The sequence below is a fragment of the Schistocerca gregaria genome, chromosome 2, assembly GCF_023897955.1.
Source record: "Schistocerca gregaria isolate iqSchGreg1 chromosome 2, iqSchGreg1.2, whole genome shotgun sequence".
NCBI lineage: Eukaryota > Metazoa > Arthropoda > Insecta > Orthoptera > Acrididae > Schistocerca > Schistocerca gregaria.
In genome coordinates, this window is record NC_064921.1 from 310691697 (window position 1) to 310703936 (window position 12240).

The following is a 12240-nucleotide window of genomic DNA, read 5'->3' on the forward strand; positions in this document are numbered from 1 at the left end:
GGTAACACAATGCTACGATGTCCCACAACAATAGCACATCCATACATGCTGTAAAAGTGTGTGTTTGTGTGTGTGAGTTTGTGTGTGTATCTCTGGGGTCTGCTCCCAGACACCAGGATCTATTTCAACCACATTTGGCGCATAAGCAGAAAACAAAGTATCAGAATTGAATTTTATAAGCTTCTAGTTCCCACAGGAGTGGAGACATGCACAAACACGTGTTTTCTCAGCTCTTTCCGGCCAGCCTACTCTGCAAGCATGTGTGTTGTTTGGACCTGCCTTATTGACCTGCTTTGCACAGCAGCCTACATGTCAGGACAGGCAATGGTTTTCCAGCTGCTGGCACCTAGGCTCCCCGTTCAAATGGTTCAAATGGCTCTGAGCACTATGGGACTTCACTTCTGAGGTCATCAATCCCCTAGAACTTAGAACTACTTAAACCTAACTAACTTAAGGACATCACACACATCCATGCCCGAGGCAGGATTCGAACCTGCATCCATAGTGGTCGTGTGCCTCCAGACTGTAGCGCCTAAAACCGCTTGGCCACTCTGGCCGGCTAGGATCCCATTCACGAGTGACATGTTGTGTTAGTTTTGGCTTGCTTATCGATCTGCTTTGTATTGCAGCCTATGCGTCATGTGCAAATTACTGCTTTGAACCCTTGTTATATAGGCTGCCCTGCACTACAACAATGTTGTGCTGGAGTACTTCCACCTGCTTTATTCACCAGTTTTTCAGGCTGAGATGGATAGAGGAGGATATGGAGAGACAGATGGGGGAGGGATGGAGAGTTCAAATGATTCAGTTGGCTCTGAGCACTATGGGACTTCACTGTGGTCTTCAGTCCCCTAGAACTTAGAACTACTTAAACCTAACTAACCTAGGGACATCACAAACATCGATGCCCGAGGCAGGATTCGAACCTGCGACCGTAGCGGTCACGCTGTTCCAGACTGAAGCGCTTAGAACCGCTCGGCCACACCGGCCAGCTGGGGAGAAGGAAGGGTGGGAGACAGAGAGGGGAGAAGGAGGTGGACAGGGAGAAGAAAAAAATGGAGGGATGGGCAGCACGTAATTGACAGGGAGAGGTGGGGAGTAGGTGATTTCAGTGAGGAGCTCGAGGTGGAAATGGGCAGGGAGAGGAGCAGAAGAAGAGGTGAGTGGAAAGAGAGATGAGAAGACATGATGGCCAGAGAGAGATGTGGAGAAGCACATGCTGAGGTAGAATGATAACGAGGTAGACTTAGAGAGAGGGCGGCAGGAGGAGATGTTTAGAGGGACAGGAGGAGAGGATGCTGAGAGAGAGAGAAACTGGGAGGGGCAGAAGAGGGACAGTAGGAAGGGAGAGGAAGGGAGCTGCAGGAGTCAGGTCGAAGATATAGTGTGGTAGAGAGTAGGTGGAAGAAAAAGAGGGGAAATGGAAATGAACAGACAGAAGATGAGAAGGATATGGACAGAGGCAGGATGATACAGTTGAGTTGGATTGAGGGGGTGAAAAAATAGAGGGGAAAGAGGAGATGAAGTGACAGGGTGAGAAGGGGAGGTACAAATAGAAGTGGAAAGATGAAATGGACAGGGAAATGGAGGGAAAAGGAAGTGGTCACAGAGAGAAGAAGGTTCGTGCAATGTGTGTGTGGAATACATATCCAGATGAAGTTGTGGGGAAAAGGCTAGTACCTGAATAAATCAATCTCAGGCTGCAGCTCGTACTGTGCGAGGTGACTTCTGCCTGAGCTAGGAACATTCCCTGTAATTTTAAATAGATATGTCTCACGTTAGGATGCCCTCTACGTCTCTGCGAATAGTACTTGTGCCTGTATAGGTAACATGGGACGTTCTTAGCCTCTCGTATGAGCCCCTCCTCTTGTGAAAGTCAGAGCCAGTTTCCTGTGTGTGCGGAAGCGTCTTCATCCTGTCTGGAGTTGTTGGGGGTCTGTATTCCTGAAATCCTTCTACGTGGATTGTAGCAGGAACCTATTACGCCACCTTATTGGCAGCTGAACAATGAAAACAAGTAAGAACGCGTAGCTCCACGTCCACACCTCCATTTCTCTGATAAAATTTTCTCTATCTTTTAAGTTGTAAGGTGGTTAAATACTCATAAGGTTCCGGCGGAGTGTTCATCGGCGTTTGTCGAGTGATGATTGTTCCGTAATTTACGCTGCCGTACTTATACAGGTGTCCCTCTTCATCAGGCGCATTTTCTCTACTGCTTCTGCAGATATTTCTGCCTTGCAAGGAATTGACGGAGTTAGCCCAAACAAATACTGCTCGTCACATTGTCATTTCTACCATGCTGCGCATAGTGTCAACGGGAAACGTCGGTTTGTGTCCCATTACAAACTAATTTATTTTTAAAGCGGAATTTTACATTCCCATTCGACAGATTGGTTCCATATTTGTGTAGTGCGATATTCACCTATCGATATCTATTAATAGGAATAGTAAAACAGAAAGAATAACCAGAACTCCAGCAGCCACTCAGTATGCTGCCCTGACCTACACTGCGTCACGCAGCGGCGCATCTCATTCGCTGCTCCTGTACTGGTTATTCTTACTGTTTCACTGTCCCTATTAAGACATGATGCTAATTCGTATATTGCACGACACTAATAAGGGACCCATGTTTTGAAAGGGTGCGTAAAATTCTGCACTAGGAAGAATTTTGTTTGTAACGGACGATTACGGTTCACGCTATGCGTCATATGAAACACGTGAGGAGTAGTATGATATCGGGCTGACTTCTGTGCCACACTGTAATACTAAATTGTAAATATCTGCTGAAGCACCAAAGAAAATACACCTGACATCTGTTTGGCGAGACACGCTGTACAGCTACAATGCCGTTTGTGATGTCACTACTGCTCACTCCAACGCCATATACGGTAATGTCTTCCACCACGCTTCCGCAGCAGCCGCTTCAAGCTTCACTGGCATGGTCTCAAGGTGTCCTTATCTGCAGGCCACCGTCTGTATTGAGGTTATCCTCAGAATTTTTTATTTCGATTAATTCTTGCATAGCGCTATAGCACAATCCCCTTGTAAATTCACTAATATATGTCTCGTGCAATATAATTCATTGTTTGTTTTCCATAATATTCTTTTGGAACACTCGATTACTCTGGATATTAAAGCCGAAAACACTCGCGCTCTACACGGCGATATTTAATAGTACGAACAGTCCGATATAAAAGTGACCACCCTCACACGGAGAAGAGTCGAGAATTTATAGTGAGTCATTATTATAGAGGCTGTAGGGCAGGACAGAAACCTTTGAAAGCGTTGACACATGCTTCTCCGTGCAAACTGTTTAAGTCAGCTTTATTTAGCGGTTTCTTGGCGAGAGTTTTGGTTTAGTGAGACAGAATATGTTCCTTAACTACAGATGGTTTCGGTAAGAGTGACGTGTTTGCCAACGTTTAATTTGAGTAAACGAATTTCATTTAGTCCCATGTAAACGCAAAGCATGGTGTTATTCTGTGACTTTTTCCCTACAGACTTTAAGCTGATACCCTGCTTTCTTTTTCAGATATCGTTGGAAGTTGCTAGGAACCAACTCAAAGCGGTGTACTGACTGTTATACCCATGCTGCCGTGTTTCCTGCCGTCCAATGGTCGGATCTAAAATTTTTTCAGAAAGTAATTAGATAGAATTTTTTGTGATTATACTTCCCAGTGATTTGGTTCGGTCTGCCACGAACTTCTGCCTTTTTCAACCTCTTCGTAGCACGGCAGCAGTTACACCTTACATCCTGAATCATTCGCGGAATGTATTCCACTTTATGTCTTTACCTGCAGTTTTAACTCATTGCAGATCGGTGTAGTATCATAGAAACTTTAATACATGTCTTATAATCCCGACACAGATTCAAAACGATTTTTTTTCACTTGCTCCTCTCTCGCCTGTTTTGCGGATATTTTACTCATGTTTTATCTTTACGGCTCACTTGATTTTAAAGTTCTTTCTACAGTACCACATCGCAAGGGTTTCGATACTCTTCTTTCCCGGTTGACCGCAGTCCGTGATTCGCTACCAAATAATTCTGTGATCCACACGTACATTCCCAGAAATTTATTTTTAAATATAGGTCATGCTATGTTCGCCTGTGTCGGTCTGCTTTTTGCGCTATCCTTGCTTTATCTATGTGTCATTTTGCTTCCGTGAGAACGTTTCTCTTACCTTCATCTACATCATGGTCACTTCCTCATAAGCAGGTGTTACATAGGCATTAAGAGCAGTTTCCATCCACTTTTAAATTAGTTTTTGCATTATAATGTAAAACCTCCTGTGTATATTTGGTCTTGATATTTTATACAAAATAAATTTTAACCATTTGGCTTTGTTTTAGAAATCAGTGGTACAGGTAATAAATAGAAAGTATTTTATGTATTTTCCCATGAATTTGAATGTTGAGAGCAAGGTGCCTCGGAAACGGATCCACAATTGTTACCTTCGAGAGAAAAAGGCAGGACTCACTACAAAGTGTGTGTTAAATGGTTTCACTGAAATAGTGAGCTATTAAAAATAGAAGATTTTCAAAAAACATGTAAAATACAATAAAACAATTGCAAAGAACAGTTTTTGTCTAAATATGCAAATTTTCCTTTGAAATAATGTGCTCCATGTATACGATTTTCATATAATGATGGTGATTATAAGAAGTTGTTATAGCATATCTGTTTCTAATGTTTTGGATACCAGATGGTTTAAATAGTAACTACTAAGTACGATTAGGGAGAAATGTTTGGTAATCACTTATAGGACACAAATCATCCAGTCAGCTATTTCTTTGTATCTGCCTAAGAAACTCATGTTTGGGAGTGGGGTGGAGGTGGAGGCTGCGTCTGGTGAAAGAGAGGTAGCTGGAGTCTCCCACATGCTCTTGTTGCTACTCTACTAATTTTACTTATTTTTCAATGTACATTCATTTTCTAAGTATATGTAGGTGCTAGGTATCAAAAATGAGCTAGGTAATCAAAGATTTGAATATCTTAAATACATTTTTCCACTGAAAATTCACGATTCAAGGCATTGTTTTCAATGTACTAATTCCAGTGACACTTCTAGTTAAAACTGTTTACTCTGGACCGAATTTTCATATGAGGTAGTATGTAATTATTTACTTAGTGACATATTTCATTAGAAAGACTTGCATTCCGACTTCTCAGTAACGTATTTCAATTTCTTTGAAACTAACTAACTTATGAGGCAGGTAACATTAAATCCAAAGAGTAGCTACATTTTCCATTCCAGATTTTGGTTGTATGCTTGCTACATTCCGATCTTTACCATTATCCATTTGTTGATCAAATTTTTATGCAAACGACGATGTACTTCAGTCACTGTTTAAGTGAATAATTAAATTTTTGTACAATTTAACCACAATTTTCCTTTTGGCACTTGTACTTGCCAATAGGGTATTCCCAAAAACTGTGCTTTCATAAATATTTATAATCTCCTAGACCACCACATATTTCATCAAGAAAAATAATTTGTAATACTCATAGACCATTCAGAGAGGCTAAATGCAACCTAGCCTTCTTTCCAAAAGTAGTCTGCAAGATTGCAATATGTTGAAACGCCAAGTGTTTAAATAGTCTGACGCAACCAAGAATTTTCAGTTTGTGCACAATTATAGCACCTATGACCTCCATTAGCTTCAGTAAGATCTCATCTGACAGTACAGATAACAAAGGTCGTACTGCTCCCTTATTATAAAGCGCATCACTAGTGGGAGACTGTCTATTGAAAATGTTTTCATTGACATGATTTCGTGCTGTTTACACAGGACTGTGACTTTCTTGCGGGGGTGCAACTGTTGGTGAAGAATGCGTCAATACGTCCTGCACTCTTTTCAGTTCCTTTTGTAACTGAGGCCACTGCTAGGCCATACTCTGCCGCCAGGGCGGCAGATCCCTATCAATAGAGTGCCTCTTCTATTTAAAGCCATGACTGCTTTCAGTTTCTGAAATTTCATGACGTGTGACGTACTCTCCTGAGGATCGTTGCACCGCATGTGGTAATTCCTCGTTAATACATTTATCAGTGTGATTGATTATCCTTATTGTCTAACCATTAAGAGTAACAGTTGCCGAAGATACGCTTTTGTTCATCAAACTGCAGTTTAAAGTTAGTAGCCCCGTAAGGTGCGTACCTAAACTGTATTACTTTCAGCTGTTCTACTCATTTCCCATACCGAAACACATTAATATTTTCCACAATACTTCTGTTTTCTACTTCACTGCTTTCTTCATTCGGAAATATATTACGAAGATAGGCTAGTAAGCTTAGAATCCAAATGGGAAATAATTGCTACAAAAGACTTTATTGTTTTAATGCTTCATTTGCTGCTCAATTATCGCTGTTCTATGTTTTCCACTTGGGCTGATTTGCGCTTAAGTGGTGGAGAGTAAGAATGTAGAACCAAAAGAGGTATTTTTTTGGTTTTACAATCGCCTAAATGACTCACAATATCGAAAATATGGTCGTATCAAAAACTGTAGGGCTTTAAATTCTATGTTGAATGAGACCAGACGAATATTTTTTGGACTACCTGTTCCCTCATTAGGACTCAGATTTTAGTGTTTACATATTTATCAAAAAATTTTATTTTAACTTCTGCTTTTTTGTAATATCATCGAAACTAATCCATCTATCAGTAAAGTGGTCAATACAAAAGACATAACATCTTGCATTTAATGAGACCAAATGTGAGTTTTTTGAATACTCGTTTTCGTACAGCTCCACCTTGAATTGGACCAACTTACATTGATTGTTTAGGTTGTATAGAAGAGTAGAAAATCTTTTTGATGTAGTCTGTTTCGTATTGAAGTTACTAAAAGTGTAAAACGTAGTACTACAGCATACTATAGTATTAGTCATGTACATAGTACATAGAATAATATTTAACTAAACTTTGCGCTGTTTGGGTGGTTTACTATCAGGAGGTCTGATACGTTTTGGAGAGGGTTATGGTCTGACATGACGATTGAACAAACCTTAATGCGCTCGTAGGAAAGTGCCACTACAGTGACCCAGCGCATTCTGTGAGGGAGGGATTAATGCGAGGGATGTTAGGCTGCACAGCAACAATGCAGACTTTCAGAATGCTGAGCGCCCCTGCCGATGCAAAAGGCACACAACTCCTGAGGTCATCATTGACGAGTTAGTCGTGGTGACAAATGATTGTCAGAATGTCTTCGAATGAGCCCTAATTTCTCATACCTTCGCAGTCTCTACGTGAAATGTATGTTGGTGGCAGTAGGATCGTTCGGCTGTCAGCTTCAAATGCCGGCTCCCTAAACTTTCTCAGTAGTGGTAATTGAATCAAAACCCTAAGCAGTCGACAGGCGTGATATACAATCCGGGAAGAGTTGAAAATTTTGTGCCCCGACCGGGACTCGTACCCGGGATCTTTTGGATGTTGTCGTTCGCCGTAAAGTTGATGGCACATTAGGACATGCCGTATATCGGAAACAAACACTCACAAGTCAATGTCTACATGAAAGTAGCTGCCATCACCCTTCACAGTCCATAGGTGTCCTTAAGACTTTAGTGCATATGACGCACTGTATATCTGATAAAGTTATTGTGCAAGAAGAGCTTACATACCTCAAGAGAATTTTTTGAGCGAATGGATATTCTCCGCAACAAATTCGTAGAGCATTCAATACAAAACCTAGAATGCAAGTATGCGATGGGGAAGAAGACACCAATTCTTCAAGATCAAGAGCGTTTTCGCCTTACGTGGGTGCTCTCTCGTGGAAGATAGGCCGTATTCTTGAGAAACACTGTGTTACGGTGATCTTCCGCCCCCCCCCCCCCCCCCCCCACGAAGATTACAACTTTACTCGGCTAAGGACGATATGCTGCTTCTTCAAGTGGATGCGTATCAGATTCCTTGCGGATATTGTGAGAAGTCATACATACGTCAAAGAACACGCACCATCCAAGAGAGACGTTTGGAGCACCGAAGATATACACGCTTATTACAGCCAGACAAGTCAGCTGTGGCCGAATATTGTATTGATACAGGGCATTCCGTGAATTACAGTGATGTGAAGATTTTAACATCCACCTCTTCCCCTTGGGAATCTGTCTTCAAGGAAGCTATACAGATTAGATTAGGTAATAATTTAATGAATAGAGATAATGCTTTTAATATGGACAAAGCATGGAATACGGCTCTTGGTGTAATTCAATTGCAGAGATACCGTCGTGGTATCACCGCCGACGAACATACATCGATAAGCGACTCGAATAACTGTACTCCTTCGCCACAGGCGGCGCACGTGTAAGCGTATTTCTCTACCGCCGACCAGCATCTGTGACTCGCATGCGCAGTACCGCCACGGTGGGACATATAAGGCCGCGCTTGGCATCTTGTCGTCAGTCACCTCCGGCGGTACCTCGCAACGAGTACCGCCCTTTGATTCGTTGTTTCGTTCACCAATCGAAGCGTTAGGTTTGTAAGTGCCAGCCAGCCAGCCAGCCAGCCAGCCAGCCAGCCAGCCAGCCAGCCAGCCAGCAGCAGCGGTTCACCCAGCAGTAGCGGTCCAGCCAGCAGCCAGCAGCTGTCCAGCCAGCAGCAGCAGCAGCAGCAGCAGCATCGGCTGCGGCGGCGGTCCCGTCTGCGGCAGTAGCAGCTGCAGCGTTCCTGCCAGCCAGCGGTCCTGCCAGCAGTCGCCAGCGCCGACAACGTGGAACTTTGGCCCCCGTTGTCGTCCGTCTTCGTCCATCTCCGTCTGTCCCCAGTTTCCCCTCTTGTTTTCGTCCTGTACTGTCTTAGTTCCTACCTGTCCTCATGTCAGCCCCCACCACACCTACCACTACATTCACCACCGCAATAGTTTATACTTCCCCCTCCCCCGCACCATCAATATTACGTGGTGTGCCCAGTCGCTCCCCTCTTTCCATCCCTCCTCTTCTAACTCTCCCGTCGCCCTCGCTCTTCGTCGCCCCCTCCCCAGCTTCTTCCTCCCTCACCTCCACCTCTGATCCTTTCCCCCACTCCCCCAGCCTGTCACTGCAGCTCCAGCTAGGGTGGTGGCCATCCGTGAATCCCGCCGTCTCTACCGTGCATTCCTCCGCACGAGTAACCCGAACACACTACGACGCCACTGCCAACTCCAGAGACACACTCGTAACTTACTCGTGGCTAAGAAAACCAGGACTCGTGACAGACATGCACTCGTTTAAACGCTACCCTTCCCATCAACTCGTGCAAGTAGTGGTCAGCCTTCTGCCGCCTTACCGGATCTAACATCCCCCCCCCCTCTACTATCCTCTACTTCATGACAACCAACTTTTCCCTGACACCATTAGTAAGACCAATCACTTTGCTTCCTACCTCTCCAATGTCTATACCATTCCTGACGATCCCCAGTTCGATTACTCTCTCTTCCAAAATGTCCATGATCGAACTGACACCTCTGTTCCTCCCCTCGCGCCTGGTTTCCAGTACTTGGACAACACTGCACACAGAACGCGGTTCCCCTGTCACTACACATGATCTCATCACTAACTCCGCACAAAATGCAGCACCACTCCGGGTCACAATCGTGTCACCTATCGCCACCTCTGCAAAGCTCCTGTCTCTTTCCTCTCCACCCTGGCCAGGCTCTACAATATAGTCCTGTCCACTGGCTACCACCCCAACCTGTGGAAAACGTCCTGTATCCTGATGTTCCTTAAACCCAGTAGACTGTCATCCGCTGTCTCCCCTACCATCCCATCACCCTTACCTCAGTCTTCAGCAAGGTCCTGGAATCCATCCTCACCCAATGCATCCACCAGGATCTCCAGCAGCACTGCCTCCTTCCCATTATCCAGTGTAGCTTTTGGCCATCCTTCTCTTCTGATGACCTTCTCCTTCACCTCACTCATCTCCTCTCTGAACAGCTTAATTCCCATCGTCCCACTATCTTTCTCTCCCTCGACCTTGAACAAGCCTATGACCATGTGTGGCATTCCGGTCTCCTCTTCAAGCTCCAAACATTCGCCTTTCCTATCAATTGCCTCCGTCTGATAGGCTCCTTTCTTTCCCAACGTCCTTCCTACGTCACCATCCACAACACAGATTCCTACACCTTTTTCCCCTCCGCCGGCGTGCCACAGGGTTCCGTCCTCTCCCCTCTTCTGTACCTCTTGCATACGGCGGAAATGCCGCCGCCTCCCCCCCCCCCCCATCAACCTTCTCAAGTACGCCGATGACAGCGCCTTCCTTGCCCTTGCCCCCATCCTGCAGCGCTACCAACACAAATCCCATCTTGACCGGTTCACCGCTTGGTGCAACCAGTGATTGCTTAAGGTCAATCCTTCCAAAACCAAGGTGATCACTGTAGGCAAAACCACCCCTTCGTTCCGCCTCCTCGATTTCTACATCACCATCTATAGCCGTCCTATCGCCCTCAGCCCCACCCTCAAGTACCTTGGTGTTACTCTCGACCATCGCCTCTCCTAGAACCCCCCCCCACCTCCGGACGATCCAAGCCACGCTCCCGCCTCTGTCTCGTCAAGCTCCTTTCTGGCTGTACTTGGGGTCTGGACAACTCCACCATCCGCCATACCTATAAATCCCTCATTCGCCCTATCCTTTGCTATGCCCACCCTGCCTGGATTTCCCCTCCCCCTACCTTTTACAAATCCTAGAACGCCATGCTCTTTGCTTCGCCTATCGCATCCGTCTCGCCTCCCCCACACGACTCCTGTACGACCTTATTCCCTTCCCCAACCTTCTCCTTTCCCTCACACAGTTATGGATCCTCTACACCTCCCATTAACTCGATCCTCCTCACCTGCTGGTCTCTCCCATTCTCTCCCGCCCCTGTCCGCTGCCGCACCTATACTTCAACGTCCCACCCGCTCTCCATCTCTCCACGCTCCACACCTTATCCCAAGGTGGCTTCCGCCAGCTCCCCCTCCCTGATGATGCCCTCCTCCCCTCCATCTACCCCTCCTACCAGATTTGATCTTCCCTATCTCTTCCTATGTTTCTTCCTATGGGCACCCTCTCTCTCTTCTCCCCCCACTTCCCTCCCTCCTCGCTTTCTCACCACCTGGACCCCCTGGCTTCTCCCACCCCCATTGCCCCACTCCTCCTACAGTCTCCTCTGCTATTGGCATCCTTGCTCACCCCTCTCCCTCCTCCTCCCCCTTTTTCCCCTCTCGGCAGGTCCCTGGACTCGCACACATTGCGTGGACATTCGCGCCCCGGAGACCATCGCCATCCGCTTCTCGTGTGTGTGCCTTCGTGTTTGTGTTTAGTGTTCGCCGTCACGCTCCAACGTTCACCTGGGCCGTCAAAATCATCAGTCTCTGAGTGCCGTTCCAACGTGTTTCAGTGCATTTTTCGTCGAGTGTGACTGGCTCCGTGTTTTTGTATTCTATTACTGTTTTTTGCCCGTCAATATGTCTGTTATGTGTCTTCTTTCTGTTTTGTCTTTGTCGACTCGAAGGCTGAAGAGCAGCGTAGAATGCTGCTGCCAGCCTACCTACTGTACTGGTATTAAAATTACAATAAAGGGAAAAAAACCTTGTCATCAGTCTTGTGACTCACTGGGAGGATAGTCGGAGAATATGCGGCCGAAATATCAGTGGAGAATTTTTTTTTTTTTTTTTTTTTGCGCGGCTGCATACACGAAATTTAATGGATTAATGATACTTCCTGGCAGATTAAAACTGTATGTCGACCTGGACTTGAAGCCAGAACCTGCCAGTGCGTTTGAAAACACCACACACTCCCTTTCAGAGACAAAGATTCGTCACAGGAACTTGACTTACTCATGGCTCCAAGCCACACTTCTTTCCAGGAGTACTCCAATTAGGTACAAAGGTGAGCTGCAGCGAAGTTTGGGGAATGGGGGAGATGTAGCGGCAGATGTGAAGCTGTGCCGGTTGACTGTGCATTGAGCCTGGATAGCTGAGTCTTCAGGTGCATTTCTCGCGAAAGGCTTGGTTCCATATTAGAACCTCAGACCGGCAGTTATCTTTCTTAGCTGAGAATTATCAATAGAGTACACGTTCCACTGCAAAGCGAAATATTCAGTTTAAAACACAGACGCTAGATAAAACCAGCATGTGTTAGTCTGCAATAATTTTCTGATATATTGATTTTTATGTGAGAGATTGTTTCTTAATCACTTTGTTTTTCTTCGTTACTATTTCCTTTGATGTGAATTCTGTTGCTAACAAAAAAACTAGCAAATCTCTGGTAACATGGGTATTGCGTTTCAAAAT